Consider the following 14,024-nt stretch of genomic DNA (forward strand, 5'->3'; position numbering starts at 1 on the left):
CATATATCATGGTAACTAAAAGTATAGGTGGTTTTCTCTTCAAAAATTAACTGTATTTTAGAGAGAATATTTTATTACAAGATTTTTTCACTTTTTACAAAATCTTACCGTCTATTCACCAATTTTCTGAATATTTGCTAGTTTTCTTCACACTTTCTAAATTTTTGTGTGCTTAACTTTTAAATAATTCTTTTCTACACTTAGTTGGCAAGCTAAGCTGGAAATTACTTAATGAAGAAAGTTAAGTTAATGGGATTATAGCAACTTAAGGATACACACATGATATATAGTAATGTTAAAAAGGAGAAAAGTATTTCTTAAGAGTAATTTTTAAGGGACAGTTAGACATGGTGCCATATAAGGTGATATGTAAAATATGTAGGATTTAATAGTAAAATATTGGGGAAAGAAATAGACTACTACTTTAGAAAAGCAAAGTAAGTTATAATTTTACAGAAATGTGTAGAGAATCAGAGATCATATAACCTAATAAAAGTCTGTCAATACTAAATGAGCAGAAATATGTTGTATTGACTTGTAAGAGAACTCCTATGATTTATTCTGAAGCTACAACTTATTCTGTAAGCAATCTTACAGAGAGTATTCAAATATTGAAATGGTGTTTGTAAGATTTTACTGAAGTATCTTATCAAGATGATGGATGAAGATAAATTATGCTGTTAAAAAGGTGCTTAGATGCCATAGGTGTCTATGGAGAAATGTTTTCTACTTATCATGGATGGGGATAAGGAATTTTCAAATATGCCGTGGGTTTAGTTATGGAAGGTGATATGTTATTAGTACCTTCACTCAGGTGAGTAAAACTAAAAGCACAGACTTTAACTGTGCGTGAATAGTTATTTTTTTTTGTTTATTTTAATTTATTTTAATATATGTTTTATCAATGTACACTAGTAGATGTGGTTTTTTTTTTTTTTCTTCATTTCTTTTTTTTTCTTTATTAACTTGGGTATTTCTTATTTACATTTCGATTGTTATTCCCTTCCCCGGTTTCCGGAACAACATCCCCCTAACCCCTCCCCATCCTCCCCCCATTACTGCCCTCCCCCCAACAATCACGTTCACTGGGGGTTCAGTCTTAGCAGGACCCAGGGCTTCCCCTTCCACTGGTGCTCTTACTAGGATATTCATTGCTACCTATGAGGTCAGAGTCCAGGGTCAGTCCATGTATAGTCTTTAGGTTATTTTAACATTTCAGAGTATTTTATGAAAAAGAGGATGACTTAAATTCAGCATATGGACTTTCCTTACCTTGACACTCAGCAAATCTTACTCTAGCAGAACAGAATAAAAATTCTATACATGTCTGATGCCAGATTTTACTTGAACAAGAGTTCCTCTAATCTGCTATATGCTATATCAGTTTTTCTTGTCCGAAACCTTATCTGACTTTGACCAAACTGGTTCTAGTCTGAACCTCTTCTGATTACCAGAAGAAGCCCTTTCTCGACCTGGGTTTCTTTCAGAGTTGCTAATCTGTGTCATCAGAATGACTTTCTGCCTGCTACTTTCTTTTTCCCATATCTTTTTTTTTATACCTTTGGTTCTGAATGTCACCCTTTTATCCTTAACTCACAGTGTCTCTGGTCCAGCCATAGGCTTTATCCTGACTCATTGATGATATGATATATAATAAAGAAGGATCAACATAGAAATTTAAGATATACACAGCTAACCAGAATACATCTGCTGGCCAATGCTCCTCAGTAACCTTGTCTTGATGGAGGCCACAGATAGCATCTTGACATGGTTAGGCATAAAAGGCCATTTTAATTTTTATTACAAGGATGAAGAGTAAGAGTGATTATTATGGATATCTAAGTTATTTGCAAATATCATTTTTTTTTAAAAATTTCCTCTACAACCTAGTCAGACTTTAAGAACTAGTTTCAATTTCCAAGAGAAATTTAAATAATTCCTGTAGATAAGAGAACAGTTTGCTTTGCAGTTTGCTTAGGATATCTAGACTTCTCCTGTATTAAGGTGACAATGGTTCTTGAACAATCTTTCAACTTGTTTGAAGTAGAATGGTCATCATACTTTTCAGCTTTGCTTTCTTCTAAAAACAGCTATATTGTAAGCTTATGAGGGTGACTTGTGTGTGTGTGTGTGTGTGTGTGTGTGTGTGTGTGTGTGTACGTATAGCTGAAATTTTAGGCTACTTTTACACATTATTTTTTGAAAAAAATATAACACAGTACCACTTGATAGATACTAATTTCTAAGATATAGCTCAGTCAATTATCAGAGAGGGATTTATGAATCTGTGAATAACAGCACTTTAGAAATTTAGTTGCAAGAATTGTATATCAAAAATGTTCTATGTGAGGGACATTGGTTCATAAAAACATGATCAGAGAATAATTTCACTTGAGCACTTTCATTCTGATTTTAAAATTTAGAAATCTTACAAAGGAACTAATTGAACACATAATCAAATGTTGTTATGTTCTGAAAACTAGAAATAATGCAAAAGATGGTAGACAACAAATAAATGACACAGAAGTCTAGCTTCAGCTTAATCATAGCAATGAATAATACTTTTTATTTTTTTATATTATTATTTGAAATCATTTTTGATTCATGAAGCGGATAAGGGAGCACATCAAGTTCTCATGTACTGGAATCCATGTTTGTTCACAGTTAATGTCATCTGTTGCTTATCAAATCCAAGAAACTAGCATTATTACAGCTCCATTAATTACTAGACACACTTTGGGCTCTTCTCAGGTGTCCTCTCCCACACTGTTTTTTCAGCCTTCGTTATACTGGACCCATGGTTCCTCGTGGTGCTTTTCCTTATGTGTTTTAAGTACTTACTAATCATAAAAAGTTTTAATGTCTCTGTTGGGAATGTGGAGTACATTCCTATCACTAAAGTAAAATTTAGGGGTGGGTATTATGTTAATGAAGTGGCCATTTATCATGTTATTAGTACACTTTATCAGAGACCATATGACAGCGGCATGAATAGTCATTAGTGATTTTAGTCTCAGTCACTTGTTTTCAGAAGAAATTTCCAGATTGCTCTTTTTTTAAAAATTGCTCTTTTTTTCTTATTTATTTAAATTTGATTTTAATTTCTTTTTGATAGCACAGCAGGTTACCAATCCAATTTATGGAGAGAAGAACTAAATTATTTTTCTTGTGGGGAAGAATATCAACAATTTGTAAAAGCTACCATAAGAGCTGGTAAATATGCTGAGCAGAATACTTGTGACCACATAGACATCTCACTTTTTTCACTCACTGATTTTAGCAGTCATCAGTAGATCTTTCTTGCATACTCACACTCTCTTTGGTGGTTTCTAGAGGATATTAAAATTTCATCTTGTTGGGTATTTTTTTTTGGTTTGTTTTGTTTTTTATTTTGTTTTGTTTGTGTTCGGCTGGATCTTATCTGCTTTCCACCAACCACTATCAACTGTTAATGACACCATGAAGAGGAATGAAGTTTTACTAAATTACTCCCTCTTCCATGGAGGAATGTTGATGTGCCAGATCTTAAGAAATTGTCTGAAGCCACTGCTGTTGTGAGTTCTTGGTTTAACAGCATTTCTTCAGATCCTATGTCTCTTACATTCCTTCTTCTCCCTCTTCTTCAGTGTTTCTTGAGTTTTGCAGGAGGGGGCATAGTCATCATGTTGTTTAACATTACACAACTACTTATTTTCAGTTCTTCTGCTACAGATTAGTAATGATAGTAACTATTGTTCACCTGTCTACTTCTAAGGAAAACTGCTTTGCCCAAGTCTGAGAGTAGCATCAACTTAAATACAGCCATTTGTGTTTGAAGGAAGTTCAACATCACACAAATAAACAAAAGCCAGCCAAACCAACAAAAAATAATAATAGATTTCCTTTTAGGCTTATTACTTTCCGAGCTATGGATTTTTGACTAAGTTTAAAAAAACAAACCTGATTTTTAAATTCATACAGAATACAGTTGGTTACTCTCAAGTCAGTCATGTCACATTGCATCAGTGCACAATCTCCCCTGCAAAGTTGATAAAGCTCACTGTTTCATTACCTAGCACCTTGATGGAGACTTCTGGCACTACAAAAGTTAGCCAGCAAGGAGAAAGCTTCCAATTCAGTTGCAACTTGATTTCTCTATGTCCTGCAATCAAGACATGTAATATCTTCAGGAATGTTGATGAATCATTTCATTGACATACTTGGCACAGGAGATTTCATTTGATGTACTATAGGTTTGGGGAACCCATCCATTTGTGGCCACTGCTTTTGAATTTTATTGTTATATATTTCAATAAACTTGTAAATCATAGGATTTCATATATATATATATATACACACGTGTGTTTGTGTGTGTGTGTGTGTATGTGTGTGTGCAGTCTGTGTGTGCAGTCATTCTTGCGTTCAAGTGCCATATATGTTTTACCATTACTCTACATTAAGGTGTCTACTTTAATTTTTAAGGTATATTCCCAGAAGTATTATAGCCTGTCATATAGCCAGTTCTATTTTTAGATTTATGAAACTTTTACTTCTCATACTGGTTTTACTTCTCCCTAACAATAAACAAATTATATTCCCCTTTCTCTATGCTCTTGTCAGCATTTGTTATCATTTATTTTAAATCAGTAGCTTCATATATATAGATAAGCACACTGACAAATAAGTCTGGTAAACAATCTTATTATAATAGCCTCAAAATTTGTTTTGGAATAAACAATAAATATGATTCATGGAACACTCTTAACAATTCTATTTGTTTTCAAATGAGGAAGCAGAATGGAGCAAGGAAGAGTGAAATCGGCAAATACAGACTCATCATGGCCAATATCAAATCTGTGACTCTAGACCAGTTTCTTGGACAGGTCTTATGTTCTCGAGCTGAAGACAATAAAATCTCTCACTTGGGCTGTTTCCACTTATTTATTTGTGTTTATGTTTTTTTTTCTTTTCTGGTTTGATCTTTCTATAATTATGACCTAATCGAAAATTCTTAGGCCTTACCTCCACAGTTTCTTATCTTAGCTGTCCATTGACTCCCTGAAAAAACGTGCTGACCCTATTCCACAAAATGTGGTCACATGGATTTTCTTTTAAAAATCTTCAGGAAAGCTTCTATGACCCCATAGCAGATGTGACTCAACCATCTACTAGGTGATTTTAGACTGAGCATATTTATAATGAAGACTAGAAGTATTCAAAATGTAGTGAGAACGGAAGATTTAAGTGTTATAGTACTGCTAAGGCACAAGTTGAGTCATTTGCAAATCAGTGATTTAGAGATAATGATTGTTGACCATGAAGATGAACATAAAGATGGAGGAAATATTCCAATGAAAAGAAAAAGTCAAGCTTGAAGTTCACAATAATGATCTCCTAAATAATCATGTATCCTGGAAAGAAAGAAGACAATAGTGATTCAAGGGGTTTAATTCATAAAATTGCCTGAAAATATTTTCAGTTGATCTAGTTGAAAAAATATGTGAATAAAATAGCATCATCTGTAGAAAACCAAAGAGTGAATACATCTTGAAATTTTTCTAAATTTATAACTCGAGAGATGAAGATAACTTATAAAATGACATATAGAAGCATAAAACAACAGAATCGTTAATGTATTTATAACATATTAACTCATATAGTAAAACTAAATAAACTGAATATTTATGACACCAAATTTTATACTTTACATTGTTAGACTTTAAAATTCTCAGCAAAAGCAGTAATAAATTTAGCTAATATTATGAACTTGATTAGTGTTTTGCCTATTTTATTGTCTTGAAGTAAATAAATAAGGCTTAAATGTAAGCATTAGTCTAGGAACTTTTGTATCTGAGTAATATGCAATATCAAAAACTCAGAGGTTAAAAGTCAAACAAATTAATGTAAAGTGTTTTCAAATTATAAATAGAAGTTAGAAAACATTGGTGCATCTGGGTTAATATCTAGAAAGGTAGATAATAGATATTTGGATATTTATTTGTATGCCTTCTAAACAAACAGCAAGAATTCAAAGATAATTATTTTTAAGGAGAACACTTCGCAATTATTGAAGTAAAAGTAGAATGTAAACACAGGAAGATAGATAGTCTTTTTATTAGTTTGTTCACATTTGGCCTTTTTTATATCTTTCACTCTCTCAGCAGAGCAATAAAATGACTTGACTTGACATCCACTTGGCTTAATGAGATGTATACATCCAAACCCACATTGCCAGTGTTATAGCTCATCACTCAGAATGTAATGTTTTAATCATAAAGGAATAATGTGCTCATGGAAGATGTGATCTTATATAAGTTGTGATGACTCATTAATTCTCATATACCAATAATCCATATAAATCAGGGTGAATGGACATATACTGTATAATGTAATTGAGAGGCTTAAAAATTTACAGTAACTTTCTTGGAACTTAATGAATTTTTAATTCATGCAAATTTTAATAGAAGGGACATAGCAAAGATATTTCAAAATTTATGTTGAGGTACACTCAATTTCAATTAATTCACTGCATCACTGAAGCAGAAAATATGAGGACTAGTGTCTGATGGTCCCGCAACACATCCATTGCACTTGATTCCTGACATATTGTGTAGAGTAATGGAAATAAGATGAATCGATCGGTTTTAAGAGAATAAAACTTTGCACTTTGATAACAACATTCTTCCCTATTATCTTTTCTAGTTTTATGCTAAAATGCACGTCAATGAAAGTAATTAATTATCTTAGAATATAAACATAGATTTAATGTTTAAAAACATATTTTTACTTATAAAACTAAGTGGTACTCATTTTGATACTTGTACATGACTAATGCATTAATAGTAAGTGTTTAAAAATATAATATGATGGCATTATATTTTGTATATGAATATTCTAAAATTTAAGTCTTATCGAGTTGCCATCTATCATATCAAGTGTCTTATATTTAAAATATATTCCCCACCTAATGTCATCCCATTGGGACCTGGGAGTCTCTTGCTTTCTTGGTGTCTGGGACTTTCTGTTGGCTACCCCAGTTCACCACCTCCCATTGCTACTCTCTGGGCTCAACAGGGATGGCAATAGCTGTAACACCAAACAAAGGGGCGAGGGAACCTGAAGAGAGGTTAGACACTGCACCCGTTTAAGGGATGGGACCACCCACTCTTCTCAAAAATTTTAAGTCAGAATTGCACCTGTCTAAAGAAAGTACAGTGGAAAAGAGTGAAGCAGAGACTGAAGGAAAAGGCATCAAGATGGATCCCACCCGGGGATCCATCACAAATACAGCCACCAAATGCAGTTACTATTGCTGATGCCAAGAAGAGCTTACTGACAGGAGCCTGATAAGAATGTCTCCTGAGAGGTTCTGCCAGAGCCTTACTGAAACACATGAGGATGCTTGTAGCCAACCATTGGACTGAGCACGGGATGCCAATGGAGGCATTAGGGGAAGGACTGAAGGAGCTGAAGGGGTTTGCAACCCCATAGGAAGAACAACAATATCAACCAAGTGGGCCCCCCAGAGCTTCCACGGACTAAAACACCAACCAAAGAATACACGTGGATGAAAACATGACTGAAGCTGTGTATGTACCAGAGGATGGCCTTATCTGGCATCAGTGGGAGGGGAGGCTCTTGGTTCTGTGAAGTCTTGATGCCCCAGTATAGGGGAATGCTAGCATAGTAAGGCAGGAGTGGATAAGTAGGTGAGCACCCTCATAAAAGCAGGGAAGTAAGGGCTGGAATAGGGGGGCTGTGGAGGGGAAACTGGGAAAGAGTTAATATTTGAAGTGTACATAAATAAAATAACCAATAAATATACATTCTCCAAATTTCAATGATTTTCATAAATTTGATATCATCAATATATGTTGATATACAAATTAGTCCTACTTTTCTCTCTGATTTTGTGACCTCTTTTATTTATTTATTTTATTATCAATGTATTTATTTACAGCCTATCCATTGTCTTCCTCTTAGTCTCCCTTCCCACCATTCTTCATCCCACACTTCCTCATTGCCTCTGAGAGGTTCCCCAACAGGCCTCCCTAATCTCTGGGACCTCAAGTCTCCGGATGATTAGGCTTATCATTTCCCAACAAGTCCAGACTAGCCAGACCTCTGCTGTATATGTGCAGGGGCCCTGGTACCAGTCCATTTAAGCTGCCTACTTGGTGGCTTGGTATCTGGGAGCTCCCTGGTGTCAGGGTTAGATGAAACTGCTTGTCTTCCTATGGGGTTGCCCTCTCCTGCAGCTTCTTCAATCCTTCTACTAGTTCAACCATAGAGGTCACTGACTTCAGTCCAATGGTTGGGTATAAATATCTGCTTATGTCTCAATTGGCTGTTGGTAGAGCCACACAGAGAACAGCCATGATAAACTGTCTTCAATCTCTGCTCCATTTTTGTTTCTGTAATTCATTTAGGCAGAAATAGTCCAGGTACTGAATGCTGCTTGGCTGGTGGCTCAATGTCTGAGAGATCTCAGTGGTCCTGGTTAGTTGAGACTGCTGGTCTCCCTATGGGGTTGCCCTCCTATCCAGCTTGTTCCAGACTTTCCCTAATTCAACAACAGGAGTCCATGACTCAGTCCATTGATGTTCCCACTTAACTACCTGTTCCAGAATGTGGGATTCCTCTGAGTTTCAAATATACATCTAAGAAAAGAACTTTCTCTCTCCCAAACATATTTACATATTTAATCTTATTATCTACACATGGTGTGTGAGTGTGTGTGTGTGTGTGTGTGTGTGTGTGAGTTTCAGCATCTTGCCAAGGCTAGGAACTCACAATATCTAGAATAATGCCAGACAAGCAATTTCCAGATGCTCAAATATTTTCTCACAGACATAGACACGTTGAATGGACTTGTACCTTCTGATCTATCCACAGATGGTTGCCCAGTACGAGAACATCAAGGAAATAGTCAATTCTCCTAAGACTAAACCAACATCACCATACCCATTTTCCTATATTCCTGAGAGACATGTCACCCCCAAATAAGCAGGAAGTAGCTAAAATTCTCAATGATAATATTCCTGCTCCACTACCGGCTCTAATTTTTTTCTTTATAATTAAACAAAAATGGGGAAATGTTAGCATTTTGTCTAAGCTTTGCCTCACAGTTACCTCTAAATGGCCAGGTATGCATGACTCACTATGAAAGGGGCTGCTTGCCTTCTTCACTCTATCTTCTTGCTCCCTGCTCTGTCTCTCACCCCTTCCCCTCTCTCTATGAACCCCCACTCTCCTCATGCTCATGGCCAGCCTCTATCCTCCTCCTCCTCCTCCTCCTCCTCCTTCTTCTTCTTCTTCTCTCTCTCTCTCTCTCTCTCTCTCTCTCTCTCTCTCTCTCCCTCTCATTCTCTCTCCCTTTCTCTGTATCTACTACCTTTGCAACTCCCCTCCCCATGATCGAAACAAATTCTGTTCTACACTACTCCATTGTATTGCTGGTCTCACAGACGGAATGGGCTCAGTATGGGCTCTCAAAGTCACTGCCTTTCCCTAGACCTGACTATACCTCTTCCAAAACATGTTCTTTCTCACATTATTTTTATATATATCAACACAACAGTAAGTATCTGCATCTGTTCGTTGAGCCTCTTGGAGGGCAACCATGCTAGGCTCCTGTATGTAAGCACACCTTAGCATCAGTAATCATTTCAAGCCTTAGGATCTTCCCTTGAGATGGATCACAAGTTGGGCAATCACTGGACTTATTTTACCCCAGTTTCTTCTGCAATTTTGTTCCTGTAGTTCTTCAGACAGGAGCAATTCTAGGTGAGAGTTTTTAACTGTGGGGTGGCAACCCCATACCTCCACTTGATTCCCTGTCTTTCTAACAGAGGTGAACTCTACAAGTTCCCTGTCCCTACTATTGAGGATTATATCTCTTTGAGACCAGAGAGTCTTTCACGTCCTAGATCTCTTCTATATTTTAGAGGATACTCCCTCTTCTCACTCCCTGAGTTGGAATATTTCCATTCATTCTGCTTACCCTCCTTACCCTCAGAGCTTATGTTTCCTCTGCATCCCCCTTGTATACCAGGTTATATCCCCCTTTCCTCTTCCCCTCCCCTCTCCTACCTAGGTCCCTGCTTCCCCCTGCCTCCAATAATTGCTTTTTCCTCCCTCCAAAGTGGGATTAAATCATCCTACTTGGGCCATTATGCTTGTTACCTTTTTTCAGTTCGATTGATTATAACCTAGGTATTGTATGTGGTTTTATTTTTTTTACTAATATCCAGTTATTAATGAGTTTATACCTTGCAGTTCTTTTGGGTCTGAATTACCTAACCAAGGGTGAAATTTTCTATTTCTATTCATTTGCCTGCAAAACTCATGATGTCCTCATTCTTAATAACTGAATAGTATTCCATTTGGTTAATGAACCACATTTTCTTTATCCATTCTTCAATTGAAGGACATCTGGGTTGTTTCTAGCTTCTGCTTATCACAGATAAGGCCACTATGAACATAGAGCGTGTGAACCTGGAGAAAATCTGGATAAAATGTATAATTTTCTAGAAAGATACTTCATACCAAAGTTAAAAGAAAAGATGATAAACTATCTATACAGACCCATACCTCTAAGGAAATGGAAGAAGTCATTAAAAATGTCTCAACAACAACAGCAGCAGCAGCAACAGAAACAACAACAACAGTGTCAACAACAACAAATCTCCCAGGGCCAGATGGCTTTACTGCAGAATTATACCAGAGCTTCAAAGAAGGACTAATGCCTATACTCCTTAAAGTATTGCATAAAATAGAAAGTGAAGCAACACTGCCTAATTCATTCTATGAAGCCACAGTTACTCTGATATCTAAATCACACAAAGACCCAAAAGAAAGAACTTCAGAACATTTTTTCTAATACAACATCAATGCAAAAATAATAAATTTCTAGCAAATAGAATCAACAAATATATCAAAACCATCATTCATCAAATAGACCTTATCTCAGGGATATAAGGCCAGTTGAATACATGAAAATTTATTAACATAATCCACTGTACAAAGAAACTCAAACAAAAAAAATTATATGATCATCTCATTAGCTGCTAAAAAAGTTTTTGACAAAATAAACACTTCTTGGTGTTAAAAATTATTGGAGAGATCAGGGATTCAAGACCTATAACTAAATATAATAAAAGCAATATACAGCAATCCTACAACCTATTTCTAATTAAATGGAGAAAAACTAGAAACGAGCTCTTTAAAATCAGGAACAAGTCACTCTCCTCATATCTTACTTAGTACTTGAAGTCCTATTTAGAGTAATAAGACAAAAGGGGATCAATGGGATACCAACTGATAAAGAAGAAATCAATGTATTATCCTTAGCAGATAAAATGATAGTATACATGAATGACGTCAAATTTCTACCAGAGAACACACACAGCTGATAAACCACTTCAGCAATATGGTAGGGTTGGATTTAAAATTAACTCAAACAAATCAGTTGCCTTCCTTTATACAAATGATAATTGAGCTTAGAAAGAAAAGAGGGATGCAACACCCTTCTTGATAGTCACAAAGAAAAAAAAACAACTTATATTAACACTAATGAAACAAGTGAATGACCTGTATGAAAAAAAAACTTCAAGTCGCTCAAGAAAGAAATCAATGACCTCAGAAAATGGAGAGATCTCCCATGCTCATGGACTGGTAAGATTAACATAATAAAAATGGCCATCCTACCAAAAGCAATCTACAGATTCAATACAATTCCTGTCAAAATTCCAACACAGTTTTTCAAAGACATGGAAAGATGAATTATCAAAAATATCATGGAAAAACCAGAAGAATACTAGAGCAAAAGAAAATCTTATTAATGATAAAACCTCTGGGGGAAATCATGATCACTGACCTCAAAGTGTTCTACAGAACAATAAGTGATAAAAACTGCATGGTACTGGTACAGAGATAGACAGAGTGGTCCATGGAATAGATCAAAAGACCCAAGAGAAAAACCACAGGCTTATGGAGACCTGATCTTTGACAAGGATGCCAATAATATACAATGGAAAAAAGAAAACATCTTCAATAAATGATGCTTGTCTAGCTGGCAGTTGGTATGTAGAAAAATAAAAATAGATCCATATATGTCACCTTGTACAAAGCTCAAGACCAAGTGGATCAAGGACCTCAATGAAAAACCAGATACACTAAATCTACTAGAAAAGAAAGTGGGGGGCTGGAGAGATGGCTCAGTGGTTAAGAGCACCGACTGCTCTTCCAGAGGTCCTGAGTTCAATTCCCAGCAACCACATGGTGGCTCACAACCATCCGTAATGGGATCTGATGTCCCCTTCTGGTGTGTCTGAAGACAGCTACAGTGTACTCATATACAAAATAAATAAATAAATCTTTAAAAAAAAGAAAGTGGGAAAGAACCTTGAATTCATGGGCACAAGAAGAAATTTACTAAACAGAACTTCAATGGCTCAGGCTCTAAGAACAATAGTTGAACGGTGGGACCTCATGTAACTGAAAAGCTTCCATAAGGCAAAGGGCATAGTTAACAGAACAAATAGGCAGCCTACACATTGGGGAAATGTTTTCAATAACCCTGTCCTCATTTTTAAGAACTTGAGAAAACTAACTTGGTTTTCAGATGTTACAAGGAAAACAGTTAAGCTGCCTCATTTGGGATAGATAGATTTTGGGCAATTCAGGTGTTTCTTTCCTGTGTCTATAAGTTCAAGCACACTTCCCATTCTGTTCTCAAACAAGTTCAGAATGTCCCGGATTATATTGAAGTTCTTGAACCATTTAAAGTTTATTTGTACTAACTATGAGAAGATTTTTCTGCATCTAGGTGCACAGTTTGTAGAAGATGCTGTCTTTTCTCCTTGCATTTTTTTCTTTGTTTAAAAATTGTTGCTACAAGAGTATGTGCTCATACTTAGTTCTTCCATTCTGTTTTACTGATCACCATGTCCATTTTTATGCCAACTCAATGGTGATTTTATTACTCTTGCTCGATAGCGTAACATGTAGTCAGAATTGGTCATATCTCCAACAGTGTTTTTTATTATATGATATTATCTTGGCTGTACAGGGCCTTTTGTATTTCATTATAAAAAATAAATTGTTTCTTCAACTTTAGCCAGAAATCTTTGAGGACACTACTTACCTGTGTCACAAGACATGAATACTTCAAACTAGTCATGACCTGGAAGCTTCATTCCCACTGTCTATCACTTATACTGTTATAATAGGGTGATTAACCGAGTAAGTAAACAAAAGTATTACCCTCTGAAATAAGAATGTTGACTTGCAAAGATAATGTCCACTGTTGCAACAGTGGCACAAATACTATGAGGGTGAACAATTGTTTTCTGAATGTATTTATGGCTCATTCCAGTAGATGAAACATGTATTATTCAGTTACCTTGCCAAGAACCCAGAAGTGGATGGGCATAGGCCCTAGGGAGAACTTCCCACAATTACTCTGCTTAATGAACATAACATTATATTGCTCCTTAAATACTTACCTTGATACGTGTAGATTAGCATATATCTCAATCCTCCTTTGACAAGTTTCTTTTTGAAGTGTAATGGTGATTTAGACAGTGATTCAGAACTAATCAATGTGTAGATAACACAAGATTATACAATACTCAGTTCTAAGTAAGACAACAATACCAAACCCTTCAGACTTAGGAATCATCTAAGAAGAGGGGCCAAGTGATTGCTAAAAGCAGAGGTTGGGGAGGACTGCAGTGAGAACATATCTTCTAGATACAACAAGATTTTTGTACACATGAACTCATAGTGGATGTGGTTGCTGGTATAAAATTTACATAATGATGTCATCCAAAGTTCCAGCATGAATAGCAGAGGAACTCATGATTCCATACTTCTTCCTGAACAGCTTTTAGCAGTGGTGATATTTGGAAAAGAGAGTCATTCTCTCCTATCTAAGGACTTACTAGAGGTTCCCCAAACTCCACCCCACAAAGCTGCATATTTCCATTAATTCTTCTGGACTTTGGGGCTTCTCTCCTGTCTCTCCCCATACCAGAAAACTT

Source organism: Rattus norvegicus, chromosome 6 (genome assembly GCF_036323735.1).
Source record: "Rattus norvegicus strain BN/NHsdMcwi chromosome 6, GRCr8, whole genome shotgun sequence".
NCBI classification, from domain to species: domain Eukaryota; kingdom Metazoa; phylum Chordata; class Mammalia; order Rodentia; family Muridae; genus Rattus; species Rattus norvegicus.